Below are 17,388 nucleotides of genomic sequence, written 5' to 3'. Positions count from 1 at the left end.
ATATCTTTTTAAACATTTTCTTTATTTATTTGGCTGTGCTGGATCTTCATTGCAGTGCACAGGCTTCTCTGGTTGTGACGTGTGGGCTCAGTAGTTGCCCCGCGGCACGTGGGGTCTTAGTTTCCCGACTAGGGATTGAAGCCATGTCCCTGGCACTAGATGGCAGACACTTAACCACTGAATCATCAGAGAAGTCCCTGTATCTTAAACTACACATTCATTTTTAACTTTGGGACATTTTCTGGAAATATGAATGCCTAAAGCCTGAAACATGGTTAACAATAAAAATATTAATAACAATGTTTGCAGCTGACACACTCTGATACCAGGCTAAATGCTTTACTTGCTTTACCTCATTTAGTCCTCATTATAATAGTTTTGATGAACCTACATATCTTTAGCTATCAGATGAGCTTTGGATTCAGCATCCTTGAGTTAGAACATCTCCCTTTATTGACATAGCAGCATCTGTACTGTCCAAAGTAGCAGAGGATGATTGGAGAGGTGAAAGGATTCTGTGCCCTGTATCCAAGATCTTTCTTTAGAAATGGGGAACTTACTGAGCTTGGGAGGCTGTGGCTGTCAGCCCTCAGCTGTTTGCTGTCTGGGCGTCAGGCAGCAGAAGCTGAACATACACAGTCATTTTCCCATCCTTGCTCTAGACAGTGCAGAGCCCTGAAAGGCTTCGCAGGAAACTGCGAGAACATTATTCTCTCTGCCTCAGCAGAGACATTTGCCCACACCATTCTTTGCCCTCTTTAATGTTCAGATCCACATTTCCTCATTCATTTATTCATTCTTTCCTTCCTTCATCTTCCTTTTCCCTCCCTCCCTCCCTCCCTCCCTCTCCCTTCCTTCCCTCCCTTCCCCCTCCCCTTCTCATCTATTATTTATTTGATTAATATCTTGCTGACATTTTTTCCTCGCCTGTTACTGGAGCTGTGATCCGGATCACTGGCTCTCGCCCCTTCTGCTTTGACTTGCTCACCAATTGCAATTGTATCCCCTAGTAAATTAAACTTAAACCTTAGTTGGCAGAAAAGCAGCTCTTAAATGACAGTGTAAGTCATTTCTCGGTGGGGCTGTCCCCCCACCCCACTGCTCACATTTATGAGATAATTGGAAATAAATCTGAGACTATGAACAACAGAGAGGGTGAAACACATACAAAGATCATTTCACACCAGACTCTAGACTCTTAGAGTCAGAACTTTTAATGGTCCTGGCTCAATAAACTGAACAAAGGGTCAAATTACTTAAATATTTTTATATTTTAAAAAGTATTCCTCTGGGATTGATGTTGTTTGAGAAGGAATGACAACCCCTACAGCAAAATATTGTAGACTTTTATTTCCTGTCACAGGGGATTCTAGTTCATGAGCAGTAAATTCTTAACTAGGGCTTCCCTGGCGGTTCAGATGGTAAAGAGTCTGCCTGCCAAGCAGGAGACCAGGGTTCAATCCCTTGTCAGGAAGATTCCCTGGAGGAGGGAGTGGCTGCCCATCGAGTATTCTTGCCTGGAGATTTCCATTGACAGAGGAGCCTGGAGGGCTACAGTCCATGAGGTCGCAATGAGTTGGATATGACTAAGCGACTAACTTTTTTCACATTGTCACAGGTTGATATATTCTGCTTAATCTAAGTTTTTTATTTTTTATTTATTTTTTACTAAGGCATTGTCAAATGCTCGGTATATAGAGTATTAATTTAAAATAAAATTATTAAGACTTTCACCAAAGGGAATTCATCTTTGTTTGTTTGTTTTCATAATTCAAAATGTTTTGGCTCTCAGTTCACACTGGCTGGCTTAAAATCCCAGAATTACCCCATCTCTAAGTGAGTATCTTAAATTTTCCAAGCCTCTGTGAAATGGAAGATAGTAATTCCTAATCAAAGAGGATTATGGTACAAACTACATAGGAATAATTTACACTGCATATTCAGAATACTTTTCAGCATATTAAGGAAGATGGAGTTAAAATACATCCACACATTTTTTGATTTTCTCTTTTCAACAGGTAGAGCTCAATTCCCATCCTTAGAATAGCAGACTGGACTTAGTGATTTACTCTCAATGAGCAGACTGAGAGGAAGTGATGGGCCGTTTCCCTGATACTTGCACTGTGTCAGTTGCTCGCCTGGATCACTGGCTCTGGCAGAAGCCAACTGCCATGTTGCTAAGACATGTAAACTGCCAAATGGTGAAGTACACGTGAGTAACCAAGGCTTTCAGCAGAAAGCACATAAGACACTGAATTCTTCTGTCAGCAACCAAGGGATAGACCTGATGGGCATATCCTCCAGTCTTCGGATGACTGAACTGGCCATCTCTTGGCTGAGACCTTGGGCCAGAACTACCCAGATCACTGCTTCTGGATTTTTGACCCTCAAACAAATACACACGTAACTAATATGGACCTACTGTAAAGCACAGGGAACTCGCCTCAGTACCTGTGATGACCTAGATGGGAAAACAATCTAAAAAGGAGTGGATATATGTATAACTAATCCACTTTGTTGTACAGCAGAAAAATAACACAACATTGTAAATCAACTATATTCTAATAAATATTTTTAATGTGTGAGATAATAAAAACTTGCATACTTGTTGAGGTAGTTTGTTATGCAGTGGTAGATTAATACAATAAGCACTCGAGGAATGTTAGCTGTTGTTATATTTATTCACCTTCAGTGGTTGTGGCAGTCAGTCCCTTTGAGGTACCTGAGCATTTCCATCTCATAATTATAGTCCATAAGGCTCTCCAGTTGGCAACAGTAGGAAAAAAACATTTCATGTTACTGCTTTAACCTGGTTTTGAGGTGGTTTCTAAATTCAGAACCAGCTATGAGTTAAATTCTCTCACTTTATAAAAAAGCAGCTTGGTAGCTTTATTTTCTAGAACAGGAGGATAATTTTAAAGAAAGGGACTGAAGATACCACTGTTCAAGCTCACCGATGTCTAAATTAAAGTTGTGACCATGTGTATACTTGTTATATATAATACACCTCACATGTGTATGTCTATTTATTTCCCTAGATCAGGTGTGAAAACCAAAGCTCAGGGTGTAGATTATTTCCTAAAATGGCTGAGGAATGAGACCGTAGAATGTGAACTTTACCCTGATTGTACCTGACTTCAAATGCAGTGGTTTTGTTACCTGATGTCCTTGAGCAAGTGAAGATGGGATCAGAGCCCAGGTTCAAACTGCATCACACAATTCTCTTTGATGGAGACTATTTTGTTGATGAATTGAGGAACCAAGGCTTGTTCTTCATGGAGAACACACACACACACACTCATGCACACAAATATTAAATCACAGCTACCAACAACATGCTTGATGCCATTGAAATTCCTTCCAAAGATGGAAAGTTCTGGGTGAGGAATAGGAGAGGCCAGATGAGGTTATGGGTGACTCAGCACAAACTATCACAATGGTTAGACAGGTAGGAAATCTCATTCTACAACCTGCCTTGCTGAGAATGAGTCAGTTTTTCCTTCTCTTCCCTAACACTTCTCAGATTTACCTGAAGTAATAGAGGTTGTCACAGGGAATGAAAAAGCATAAAGAATAACGGAAAGTGTCCAAGAAAAGTATTTTGGTGTCCATCAAATGTGGGGACTTAATGTCATTTCACCATATCCTCCGTGAAATAAGATTTTCAAAAAAATATCACTTTAGTGACTAAGGAGGCAAACATGCAAGCTAAACTTCTATGTATGTCTGTTTTGCAAGGAGGAAAGGGGCTCTAAACCAGTTGTTTTCAGTATCACAGACATTTTTAGTTTCTTTCTGTTCACTCAGGACTTTGAATGATTCTTTTCCCTCTCCAGCCAATGACTTGACCTCTCAAATTTATGGATTTTTTTTTTCTTAATAAAGCAGCGATCTCAGCCACCTGTCACTTACACAAAACTAATTATATTATTTCTTGGCAAATTGATAGTTGTTACAATAATTAAGTTCCAACTGCTGTCCAGTTATTGGAGGTCTGGTGTCTAACCTTTAGCATGTGACAAAAAAGGGAACGCAGAGGCTAGTGATCATGTGGTGATTTGATTCCAGAAATGCAAGCTAAGAACCTTGTTTGGGTCAATTGTACAGTCCTGAAGGAATAGAGGACTATTGTTCAAGTGACTCTTAGCTACTCCTTGGTCTATCTGACCATGAGATAGCTTGTTTGAGCAATAAGTAATAACAGTCTAAGGGGATGTCAGAGTCAGCTGTTGCGTGGATCTCATGCATCAGGAAAATACTGAGGTTGGTTCCAGATAACTCAACCTTTTTGGGAATCATGAAAAGGAACAGTTGGTAATAGATAGTTCAAAGTACAAGCATTATCCAAGGAACAGGGAATTAGGAGAACTGAGCATTTCCAGTCTTATGTCTTGGCTGAGAGGCCCATGTGCATGCTTAGTCGCTCAATTGTGTCTGACTCTTTGTGACTCTTTGGACTGTAGCCGGCCAGGCTCCTCTGTCCACGGAATTTTCAAGGAAGAATACTGGAGTGGGTTGCCATTTCCTCCTCCAGGAGATCGCAATCCAAGGGTCAAACCCGCATCTCCTGTGTATTCTTTACCCACAGAGCCTCTGGGGAAACCTTCAATTAGGGGGTGTGGAAACAGCCTGCCATTACTTGCTGTATGACCTGAGATAAGCCACTTTCTCTTTAAGGCTTACTACCTCTTCTGAGAATCATGGTGATGCTAATACCAACCTCAGAGGATGTCATGAGGATTTAGCCAAAGTATATATAAAAGAATCCCATGGACGGAGAAGCCTGGTAGGCTACAGTCCACGGGGTTGCAAAGAGTCGGACACGACCGAGCAACTTCACTTCACTTCTTCAATATATAAAATGAGCAAAATAAAACCTGGTACTTGTTCATCACTCGATATGCACGAGTGGTTAATAAATGATGACACAACTGTTATATCAACAACTAGTGCCATTTTCCATAAAAAGCCCATTTCAGGCTTTTCAGGAGATGAGCAGGGTGAATATGCCATTCTTTGTATTTAGAATGACAAACGTGTGTGTGTGTGTGTGTGTGCATGTGTGTGTGTGTGTGTGTGTGTGTGTGTGTGGTGAAGGAGAGAGGAAGTGCTTGTAGACATTTTAAACACGTCCTCTGACTACCAGGCAGTCACCTGCCCATGCTGAGTTAAGAGGTTTTGTGGAAAGGCTCTGTGGCCCCTTATAATTGGCTCAGGCTGCCACCTGTATCTGCATGTGCATTGCATGATTCCAGGGTCCATGAGTTCACACAGACCATGAGGAGAATACGGTGTCCCTGGCTGGTGCTCTAGAATGACCACAGTTAGAAACAGACTCCCAGTCATTCAATGAGACTTGAGTAAGTTCTACCACATTTAGCTTCTCAGCTACATTTGGCGTAGTCTATCAGGTACTGCTTCTTGAAACACTGTTTCAGTTTGACTTCTGGGACATGAAATCTCTTGGCTTTCTTGCCCTCTCACTGATCACTCCTTCATCTCTACCTGGATCCCCTTCGTTATTTTAATGTCATGTTCTCAGACTTTCCCAAGGCTCAGTTCTTGGGTCCCTTTTCTATTTACATTCATGTCTTTGATGTTCTCGCCCATTCCCATATAATTAAATCCGTTCCCTATTCTGATCATTCCAAAATGCATATCGAACCCAAAACTCATTCCTGAATTCCAGGTTCAAGTGCTGACTTCATATATCCACTAGGATGTTTAAAAGGCATTTGCAAAATTGCTAGCATGACAAGTCGTTTCAGTTGTGACAGACTCTGTGCGACCATATGGACTGTAGCCTACCAGGGATTCTCCAGGCATGAATACTGCAGTGTGTTGACATGCCCTCCTCCAGGGAACCTTCCTGACCCAGGGTTCTAACCCACATCTCTTATGTCTCCTGAATTGGCAGGTGGGTTCCTTACCTCTAGCGCCACCTAGGAAGCCCAAATCTAAACTTCTGAATATTCTTGCCAGCCTGAACCTGCTTCTTCTGCTCCGGCTACAATTTTCTCTGAGTGCCAACTCTTTCTACTTTCTGAGGCTCCCTTTTGTGCCAGTCTGCCTGCACATGACTAATCTATGGAGAAATGCTATCAGTTCTACCTTCAAGGTAAAAATGAATCAAACAACTTCTCACCACCTCCACTGCTTCTGCCCAAGTCCAGGTCATCTACAGTTTATTTGTGGATTATTGTAATATTCTTCTATCTATAGATTTCACTGACCATCTCCTGTGTGTTCTCAGCCCAGCTGTTTCAGTGCTCATTCCAAAACGTTGAGTCAGATCTTCTCACTCTTTCTCTTTAGTTCCTCCAACAGTTTCTCATCACACTCAAAGTCAAGCACTTACAGTAGTCAGCAAGGCCCTAGTAATTCATTTCTTCTACTCCAACCTCTTCAACTTCATTGCAGCACTATCTACAATAGCCAGGAAGCAAACTAAATGTCCATCAACAGAGGAACACATTAATCTGTTTTAAATTCTCCATTCCTCAGCACTTAGCAGTGCCTGATTTGGTAGACAGAGATACACATATACATAGCCTTATCCATATATATTAATATTTGTTGTTGTTTAGTTGCTAAGTCATATCCAACTCTTTGAGACCCCATGTACCGTAGTTTTTCTTTCGATTGTTTTGGCTATTTGGGGCTTTTTGTGTTTCCATACAAATTTAAAAAATTATCCTAGTTATGTGAAAAATGCCTTTGGTAATTTGGTAGAGATTGCACTGACTCTGTAGATTGCCTTGGGTAGTATAATCATTCTGACCAGATGGATTCTTCCAACCCAAGAACATGGTATATACCAAGATATACCAAGAACATGGTATATCTTTCCATTTGTGTCATTTTTTATTTCTTTCATCAGTGTCTTATAGTTTTCAGAGTACATGTCATTTGCCTTCTTAGGTAGGTTTATTCTTAGGTATTTTATTATTTTTTGATGCAATGGTAAATGGGATTGTTTCCTAATTTTCTCTTTCTGATCCTCTATTGATCAGCAGTGGCCACAGGGCTGGAAAGGTCAGTTTTCATTCCAATCCCAAAGAAAGGCAGTGCCAAAGAATGCTCAAACTACTGCACAATTGCACTCATCTCACATGCTAGTAAAGTAATGCTTAAAATTCTCCAAGCCAGGCTTCAGCAATACGTGAACCGTGAACTTCCAGATGTTCAAGCTGGTTTTAGAAAAGGCAGAGGAACCAGAGATCAAATTGCCAACATCCACTGGATCATTGAAAAAGCAAAAGAGTTCCAGAAAAACATCTATTTCTGCTTTATTGACCACGCCAAAGCCTTTGACTGTGTGGATCACCACAAGCTGTGGAAAATTCTGAAAGAGATGGGAATACCAGACTACCTGACCTGCCTCTTGAGAAACCTGTATGCAGGTCAGGAAGCAACAGTTAGAACTGGACATGGAACAACAGACTGGTTCCAAATAGGAAAAGGAGTACGTCAAGGCTGTATATTGTCACCCTGCTTATTTAACTTCTATGCAGAGTACATCATGAGAAACGCTGGGCTGGAAGAAGCACAAGCTGGAATCAAGATTGCTGGGAGAAATATCAATAATCTCAGATATGCAGATGACACCACCCTATGGCAGAAAGTGAAGAAGAAGTAAAGAGCCACTTGATGAAAGTGAAAGAGGAGAGTGAAAAAGTTGGCTTAAAGCTCAGCATTCAGAAAACTAAGATTATGGCATCCGGTCCCATCACTTCATGGGAAATAGATGGGGAAACAGTGAAAACAGTGTCAGGCTTTATTTTTTTGGGCTCGAAAGAAGTGACACTTCTTTTCCAATTTGGATTCCTTTTGCTTTTTTTCTTCTCTTGTTGACATGTCTAGGACTTCCAAAACACTGAGACTTGCCAGATAGGTATAGAATGGTAGGTTGGTGCAAAGAATAGAGAGGGGAGGGAGAGCTGAGAAGACAGACTGAGGCCACATAGTGGTCAAATAAGCTTGAATCTATAAATGCCACACTGAAGGAGAGGCTTTTTTTCCCCTCTTGCTAAATCTCAAGGCCTTTGGTGCTACTTTGATATTCCATTCACTTTCTTCAGTTCAGTTGAATTCAGTTCAGTTGCTCAGTCGTGTCCTACTCTTTGCAACCCCACGAACCACAGCACGCCAGGCCTTCCTGTCCATCACCAACTCCCAGAGTCCACCCAAACCCATGTCCATTGATTCGGTGCTGCCATCCAACTGTCTCATCCTGTCATCCTCTTCTCCTCCTGCCCTCAATCTTTCCCAGCATCAGGGTCTTTTCAAATGAGTCAGTTCTTCACATCATGTCCCCAGAGTATTGGAGTTTCAGCTTCAACATTAGTCCTTCCAATGAACACCCAGGACTGATCTCCTTTAAGATGGACTGGTTGGATCTCCTTGCAGTCCAAGGGACTCTCAAGAGTCTTCTCCAACAACACAGTTAAAAAGCATCAATTCTTCTACACTCAGCTTTCTTTATAGTCCAACTCTCACATCCATACATGACTACTGGAAAAACCATAGCTTTGACTAGATGGACCTTTGTTGACAAAGTAATGTCTCTGCTTTTTAATATGCTGTCTAGGTTGGTCATAACTTTTTTCCCAAGGTGTAAGTGTCTTTTAATTTCATGGCTGCAATCACCACCTGCAGTGACTTTGAAGCCCCCCATAACAAAGTCAGCCACTGTTTCCACTGTTTCCACTTTTTCCACATCTATTTGCCATGAACTGATGGGACCAGATGCCATGACCTTAGTTTTCTGAATGTTGAGCTTTTAGCCAACTTTTTCAATCTCCTCTTTCACTTTCATCAAGAGGCTCTTTAGTTCTTCTTCACTTTCTGCCAGATTCACTTTCTTTGATATTAACATTTCTGTTATTTTCATGCCTAGATCTAAGCCATTTTCAGATTCTTTTATTCTAAGGCACAAAATTAACATTTTTTTCATTAATACATGTGACATTCACAGATAGACTTCAGTAAGGCCAAAACCTAATTCTAATGTACAGACACGTTGTGAGAAAAGATTGAAAAAAATAAAAATATATCACTATTACACATTCCAAGTTGCAATTCTTTTCAGAGAAGAGAAAATATACATACTTAGATTTACAATCTGAGAGTGTTTCATTTATGTAATAAAAATCCCAGGTGAGGAGATACAGTACAGTTTTAAAGTACTGAAGGGGGAGTTAAATTTACATGGTGTAAATTACATCAAAGGAAAAGAGAAGTGTTAGATTCATATAACATAGTTTTTCTTTGCATTACCATGAAAATGAGGAAAACAATGACAACACCCAGAAAATTCTAGAAAGCCAATGATTCTTTTTCATAGAAGATGAATGTTCCATGATATTGCTGTGATTAATCAAATAGATAATACTTTATTTGCATTTGTCTGGTAGGGTACTAGAATTTTTTTTAGTAGATGTTTGTACAGATAGGAACATGAAGTAGCCAGCAGCACTGCCTCCTTCCCTTGAGTCCACAAACAACCACAGAGAGAACAGTCAGAAGCTAGAAGAGATCAGAGAAAGCAAATGAGTTCTGCCCTCAGAATGCACAGTCGACTTTAATAAAATTCTGGTCACGTAGTCCAAAGCTCAGACCTGCTTTGGTTTAATCAGTTTCCAAATATTCGAGTACAGCTATGTTGATTCAGGCCCCTCCATGCATAATTTATTCCCCCTAAATTAGATCTTGTTTATTTCCCTTTGTTTGACACATTATATTGAAAGCTGCAATGGTGAGTCTACAGTGTTGCAACAGATTTATGGATGTCTGTGTCTCTGTGTGTAATCAGACCATTTACACACATAGGTCATGTTAAGGCATGCCATTTCCTCCTGGCACATGATGTATGCAGAACAGGATTGGATTATAAGCAGGATTTCAGGTTCCTCTATTTTGGCAAGTAATTTGGGCACTGTGTTGCTGAAAATCAGGCTTACCTGCCCTTAGTAGAATTGGATGGATCTTGAAGATCCTGCACTTAACACCTTCCTAGGTTGTGAGCAAGATCTGCATGAATTCTGAAGTCCTGCAGTGTGGATTCTATGAGAGCTACTCTACCAGCTTAGCAGTGTCAAAGATTCAAAACCCTAGGATTCTAAGCACATTCTTTTCAGTGCTTTCAAGAAAATTCTGAAAAAAAAAAAAAAGAAAGAAAGAAAATTCTGGCAAAAATACAATTGCTATTTCCCTGCTTTCTGTCCTCTGTTGAGGAAAGAATAAAATTCTAGAATGTAAGGGGCTAAAGGACAAGCACTACGGGAAATCCTAAATCACACTGTCATTTTTATGATACGTGAGACTAAAGCGTCAGAAATCCCATAGCCAAACTCAGAGCAGGACCAGAGAAAATTCGTTTAATTTCACCACCTGGTAAGTGGCCCACAGAAATGGGATTTGTCTGAATTCTATCCATGGCTTTCAGTATGATTAAAATACCATTAAAATAACAGCTTAGGAAAAATAAGTTTAATTTTTTTTTCAAGAATGGCTTGGAAGTGGCAACATTATTTATGGAAAGCGTTATGGCTGTCTATAATGTACGTACTTGGCCTCGTAGTTTTCTTTGTGCATTCCTGATGTTGTAAAAAGAGAACCTGGTTTTCTGAGGTGAGGATATTTATAGTTTGGCATCATCAAAAAGCAATTCCTTGCTTATTTGGGATGTGGAGCCCAGCTGGGTCTCCCTTGTGACTCATTCTATATTCACCCAAGCTCTCTGCCTGCCTGCCGGCACAGCACTCTCATGAATCCTTAATTCCATTTGAACTCAGCGATGCCAGAGTCACTTTCCATCAACCCACCCACTCAGCTGGATTGCGCCAGCCTCTTCTGTGTAAAGCATCACACTCCCATTCTAAGACTGATTAGGTGTTGGGCCACCATCACAAAGATGAAGGAGGTCAAAGTCAGCACCAGTGCCAAAACCCAATAGCATCGTGATCTCCTCTGACCTCCAGAGCTGACAATAGTGACGTTTTCTGGAATTTACCTACATAAACCCTGTGCTTTGTTGAATCAGTCATATCGACACTTCATCACTAATGATGAAATGAAATATCAGTGATGTGTTACTCTCACTGTCTATCTGCATAGCTCAACAATTGAAACCAAGATAACATGATGAGGTCAGGTCAGACGGATATACAGCCAACCCGGTATCATGGCACCTTTCGCATTCTCCTGCTCTGTTCGTCTCTGGGGTGATAAGGCGGGCATGGCTGGAGTGCTGGCTAGATGTCTGATAGGGAGTGCAGCTCTAGACTCTAGCAAATGCAAGATAGGCAGCCTAGATATTCTCAGGGGTCAGAAGCAGAGAGACTCAGAGAGCAAGCTCAAGATGCACCCTTATATCCACAGACAAGTGCAGAACTAAAACCTTGTGATCAAGCTAGAGGCTGACGTGTAGTATGGGGACACAGACTCAGCAGAAGAGCAAGGGCAAGGGCGGGGAAGCTGTGTTAAGAAGACAGTTCCCAGGAAATGGGCTGGCACAATGGCGGCTTTTTTTTTTTTTTTTTTTTTAGACTCATAAAGTAGAGGGTTGGCAAATTGCCAAGTATTGGAAGGACTGAAAATTTATTTAGAGAGTATTGGATTATTTGAGCTCTTCCTCATGGACATTGAAGAGTTCAAGTTAGAAACAGTCAAATGTGGTCCCTGCCATAGAGGTTCCTCATTGGCAAGTGGAGACAGGAATATAAATAAAAACTTAAATACTCACAAGATTGCTGAAAAGTAATATTCTCATTCTACCAAGAGGGTAGTAATAGTAGCCCGCATTTACTGAAAACTCACCATATACCAGGTACTATTTTCGATACTTTAGATATATCAACTCCTGATTTTACTGCCCTGTTTTTACAGAACAAAGAAATAGAGGCTAAGAAAGGTTAACCAATAATCACCTAAGGCTGCAAAGCTAATTAGTGGCTAAGTTTGCTTCTGACTTACAGCTTGACCATTACACTAGTTTGTTCTGGGAGACATATTTAACAACAAACAAACAAACAAACAAACAAAAACTTTGAAATATGTGGAACTTAGCAGAGTACCAAGAACAGTGTGGAGGCTGGAATCCATGAGTTTCGAGCCAAGCTCCTCTTGTCCCTTTCCAGTGAGTCTGCTGAGATTCAACATCAGGGCTCGAGTTGGAGGCATATAGTGTGCTTTAGGTATGGATGAGAAGCGGGGCAGCAGTGGACTGTTTTGCTTGGAGTGGAAGGAAGAACTCTTTGTCTGTGGATTCTTGAACCACTTACTCTCTGTTCTGGATGCTAGTTTCCTCTGACAGCAAGCTGAAAATCTTGGAGTAACCAATAAACATTGGATAGGCCTACCAATGAACAACAAAAACAAAAATGAAAGCATCTAACAACTGGTTAGTTTTAAGGGAAAAAAAAAAAAACTTCATAGGACTCCACACATTTTAAAGTTTGTCATGTGGAAGAGAAAATAAAAGACAATTTGCCCCGTATATCTCTAAAGTATGCAACTGGGCCCAATGATGGGACATTATACAGCTTGATAGCTAATTTTCCCCACCAACTTAATCTAGCAAAGTGGGATGTCTTTATTGCCAGAGTAATTTATTTGGATATTGTGTCACTTTTTGTTGAGAGTAGTATCAGTAGCTTTCAAATTTGAAGGTTCAAGAGACTCTCTTGTACTGCTTGCCGAAAATGTTCATAGCTGGGCTTGGCATCCAGAGATTCTGATTCAGTAGGTCAGTGGCTGGTACCAGGAATCTCTTGTTTTTGATAAGTAAACTAGAAGATTCTGACGCAGGTGAGAAATATCAACCTGAAAACTACAAGCAGGGTTTCTACTTTTAGAGAAGTTAGAGTATATGACTAGGTAACCCTCCAGCTCTGTGTCCAGACCTTGTTGATCTATCTCTACCCAAGAATTCCTATTTTTCATACAGTCTCTAACACATAATTTGATAGTTAGATGTTGATATTTTGTCTTCCTCTTCTAATTAATTTCCTCTTCAGATGAATATTTTCTGAGTATCTACTATGCGCCAGGTGCTGCTATTGACACTAGGGAAAGATAGTAGAACAAAGCACCCTGTCATAGTGCAGTAGCTATCTAATGAAGGGAGAAAAGGAAACAAACAAAGAAAGTTATTTTATAAATGTTTCCTCTATATAGGATCACATGAGCTCTTGCGAGGAATGGCTCCGGCTTATTTAGCAACTCATGCAATGTCTAGAATAATGCTATGCAAAACTAGGTACTCAAAAATATATTTAAAAGACTCAGTGATACATTAAAATAGGAATAGATTTGAAGAAAAACTATAAAAACATATTTTTCTACTGCAAATAGAGCTAATCTCACTGGTTTAACTGAGGATTTTTTGTGCTTTATATGGATAATATTTGTAAGGCAGTGGATTTTTGTTGGCTTTAATAGAAAGTGTATCCAGAAAAAGTGACACAGGCTTCTCAGGGTTTGGAAGGTTTCAAATACCTTTGGAAGACATTTGGGAGAAAATAAAGATGATGAGGGGACAGGCCAGGCCATGGTGTAGGACAGCTGTCAGCAAAATTTTTTGTATACAGAAAAGACCAGATAATTAAATATTTTCAGTTTTTTTGAGTCATGAGGTCTCTATTACAACTACTTAGTTATGCCACGGTAGCATGAATGACACTACAGGCAATATGTAAATGAACGAACATGTTCTAAGACAATTTCTTATATAAATAAGTGATAGACCAGATATAGCCCTCAGACCACAATTTGCTGGCCCCTCATTTAGGAGAAACAGTTAAAAGATCATGTATGCTTAGAGAAGCCAGAAGAAGAACGCCATATCTATTTTCAAAAATTGTAATGAATCTCATACAGAAGAGGGATTTGATCTATACCATGTGACCAGAGGATCTAAAACCAAGGAGTGGAAGCTTTGTGCCAACATATTTTTCCAGGTAAAAGAATACAAAGGGGGAAAAGATGGGATGGGAGGAATTGGGCGATTGGGATTGACACCTATATATTATTGATTTTGTTCATTGTTCAGTTGCTCAGTCGTGTCCAACTTTTTGCAACCCCACAGACTGCAGCACATCAGGCTTCCCTGTCCTGGCTATTATACTACTGATAATATGTATAAGATGGGGCTTCTGAGGTGACTCAGAATCTGACTGCAATGCAGTAGACATAGGAGACACAGGTTTGATCCTTTGATCAGGAAGATCCTCTGCAGGAGGGCAAGGCAACTCACTCCAGTATTCTTGTCTGGAGAATTCCATGGATGAGAGGAGCATGGCAGGCTACAGTCCATAGGGTTGCAAAGAGTTGGTCATGACTGAAAGGACAGCACACATAAAACAGATAAATAATGAGAACATGCTGTATCTCACAGGAAGCTCTACTTAATGCTCTGTGGTGTCCTAAATGGGAAGGAAATCTGAATGGGAGGGGATATATGTATATGTATCACTGATTCATTTTGCTCATTTTGCTGCACAGAGAAAACCAACACAACATTGTAAAGCAATTATATTCCAGAAATATTAATTAAAAAATTTTTTTAAATAAAAGAATAACTTTTTAATAGAATTCTCTATGGTAGTAACTTATATAATGAGTTTTCCATTGCTGGAGGTGTTCAAGAAAATATGAGATTCCCACTTAGGAATGTTCCAGAGCAGACAAGAGACACTGGTGGACAATTTGAATAAATGTCCTTTAAGGTCCTTTCAGCCAGTAGATTCTAGAGAAGAGCAAAAAATAAGCTCAGGTTGTCACAGAGGCACAATTAAATGAGAGCCTAGTGACTGCACAGGTTAAATCTCATCTATGATAAATCAATTACTGGGTGAAAGCCAGCTCTGCTAAATTTTAGGCACACATAGTAATTAGTAGATTTTATATAACCAAAAGTTAGAACTGAATTAAATATCAGATCTGGCTTCTGTGAGTCTGATTTATGGAAGACTTTAAGAGCATATATGATAAAGTTAATCCCATAAACTACATAAAATAGATAAGCAACAAGAATTTACTATAGCATTGGGAATTCTACCCAATATCTTGTAATAAGTTGTAATGGGATATAATCTGAAAAAAAAAAAAACCCAAATCACCATGCTGTACACCTGAAATTAGCACAATACTGTAAATCAATTATATTTCAATAAGAGAAAGGAGTGTATCTGGCAAATAGGTTGGTCATTTGAAAACTAAGATGTCTCCGAGTACACAGATTTGAGAAAGAGTCCCTCCTCCTTCCTCCTTTTTAAAATTTAAGGAATTTTCTGAGTCTCTTTTAGGGGATATATATATATATATATATATAAAACAATCCTTTTTTTGGTGTCTTCTGCTGTTTTGCATTTATAAAGGTGTAACTGCTAGAAACAACAGCACTCCAGGATGGGTGTGTAGATCCATAAAATTAATAAACCCAGTGATTTATTCAGAGTCTATTGCCCCATTGATGCAAACGAGAAACAGACAATGCCTGAAGGATGAACGTGACAGGGAGCCGAAGGGCTTAAAATGTGTGGCTGTCCTTACCATGTTACCCATATGTGCCCGAGAAGCACATCCTCAGTCAGTCTGAGCTTAGTCCCCGCCTCCTGGCGGAGGGTCGGGAGGGGTGAGTGATTCCAATCAGGATCCAGTTGTTAGAGTAACAGCCATGTCGGTTCTGGATGGCCGACTGGGCAAAAACATGTTTGTTCTACTTAATGTAACAGTGTCCTGTCAAATTAACAGCCACGGTGGCAGGAGCAAGCTTGCTTAATGGGTTGGAGTCAGTTCCTCGGAGAATTTATCATCCACATGCAACCAAGAGGAAGCCCAAACCTCATTGCCACGTTTATTTGTACATAATAACCAAAGGTGTGCCATGTAGTTACAGCAGAATTTGTTTACTCTTTAGCCACTCGGTTTCATGTTCTTTATCAAATGCTGCCCCTTTAACTCCCACAAGCTCTGCAGGTTTGTGCTTGATCCATGATTAACATACCTGGTGAAGTAGAATTATTTAAGGACCTGTGCTGAGATGATTTAGCAAGATACAATGATGATAGGAAATAACAAGCATTCGAAGAGGAGGGCAGGGGAGGAAGGGAACTACCCAGAGTTGTTTTAACCTTGCACTTCATTGTGAAGATTTTATCTTTTTAGTTTATTTTGATGTGGACCATTTTTTAAATCTTTTTAAAAATTTCTTACAATACTCTTGCTGTTTATGTTCTGGTTTTTTGGCCACAAAGCATGTGGGATCTTAACTCCAGGACAGGAATTGAACCCACATCCTGCCCTGCATTCGAAGGCAAAGTCTTAACCATTGGACTAGCAGGGAAGACCCTGTGAAAACTTTAAATGCACAATTCCTCCTCAGGTGAGCTGCTGTGCTTAAGATGCGGACTACAAACTGTTTGCTATCCCACAGCTAGGGTGTGTTTGGCCTACAGAGCATGAACAAGAAATAATGAAATGTTCTCTATCGTTCAGATGTAAGAAAATTTCACCTACAGTTCTGGATATCTTTATGTGAGTTAAGAAAAAAGAAACACAGAGCAGCATAAGGCAGCTTTGTTACATAACAGTAGTTAGAGCTGTGCAGTAGCCTGTCTCCCTTAGGTGGGCTGAGTACTCTCTGTGGTGCCTACTGGGCCTGCTTTACTCATTTAGATGAATGATTACATGAAGTTTTGCTTCTCTGGTGTAAAAATCAGATCTTGACTTCCACCATCGTGTTCATGGATGGAAGGTAAAATATTATGGTCTCGCCATTCACGGATATTGTTAAGAGCCTCCTTGCTTCTCCTTTTCTCCACTCCTCCAGTCTTCCACCAGTCTGCCTCCCAGTGGCTTAAACTCGTCGAAGTCGGCTGATAATGGAACCTGGGAAGGCCAGCCCTTCACAGGAGAACAGGAGAATGGCAGGGAAAAGATCTGAGGGCAAACTGATTTAGAAACAACACATCTTGGGGCTTAGAAAACATAGTTTCTGCCTAATTGACTCTGTAATCTTGCAGAAGTGCTTGAATCAACCTGGTCCTCAGAGTTTTCCGTCTGTACAATAAAAACTTGGGCTGGGTGGTCCTTATAATCCCTCCAGGGCTTCTCGGGTGGCTCAGATGGTAAAGAATCTGCCTGCTATGCAGGAGACTCGGGTTCAATCCCTGGTTCAGGAAGATTTCCTGGAGAAGGGCATAGCAACCCACTCCAGTATTCTTGCCTGGAGAATTCCATGAACTGATGGGCTACAGCTCTTGGGATTGCAAAAAAAGCAGACATGACTGAGTGATTCACACTTTGAAAGGCCCTTAAACTCATGATTCTGTGGTGGAAGGGTTGATACATACTTCCTTGTCTGTTGATACCTATTCAGGCTCT

Source organism: Ovis canadensis, chromosome 21 (genome assembly GCF_042477335.2).
Source record: "Ovis canadensis isolate MfBH-ARS-UI-01 breed Bighorn chromosome 21, ARS-UI_OviCan_v2, whole genome shotgun sequence".
In the NCBI taxonomy this organism is placed as follows: domain Eukaryota; kingdom Metazoa; phylum Chordata; class Mammalia; order Artiodactyla; family Bovidae; genus Ovis; species Ovis canadensis.
Note: the sequence above shows the minus strand (reverse complement) of the source record.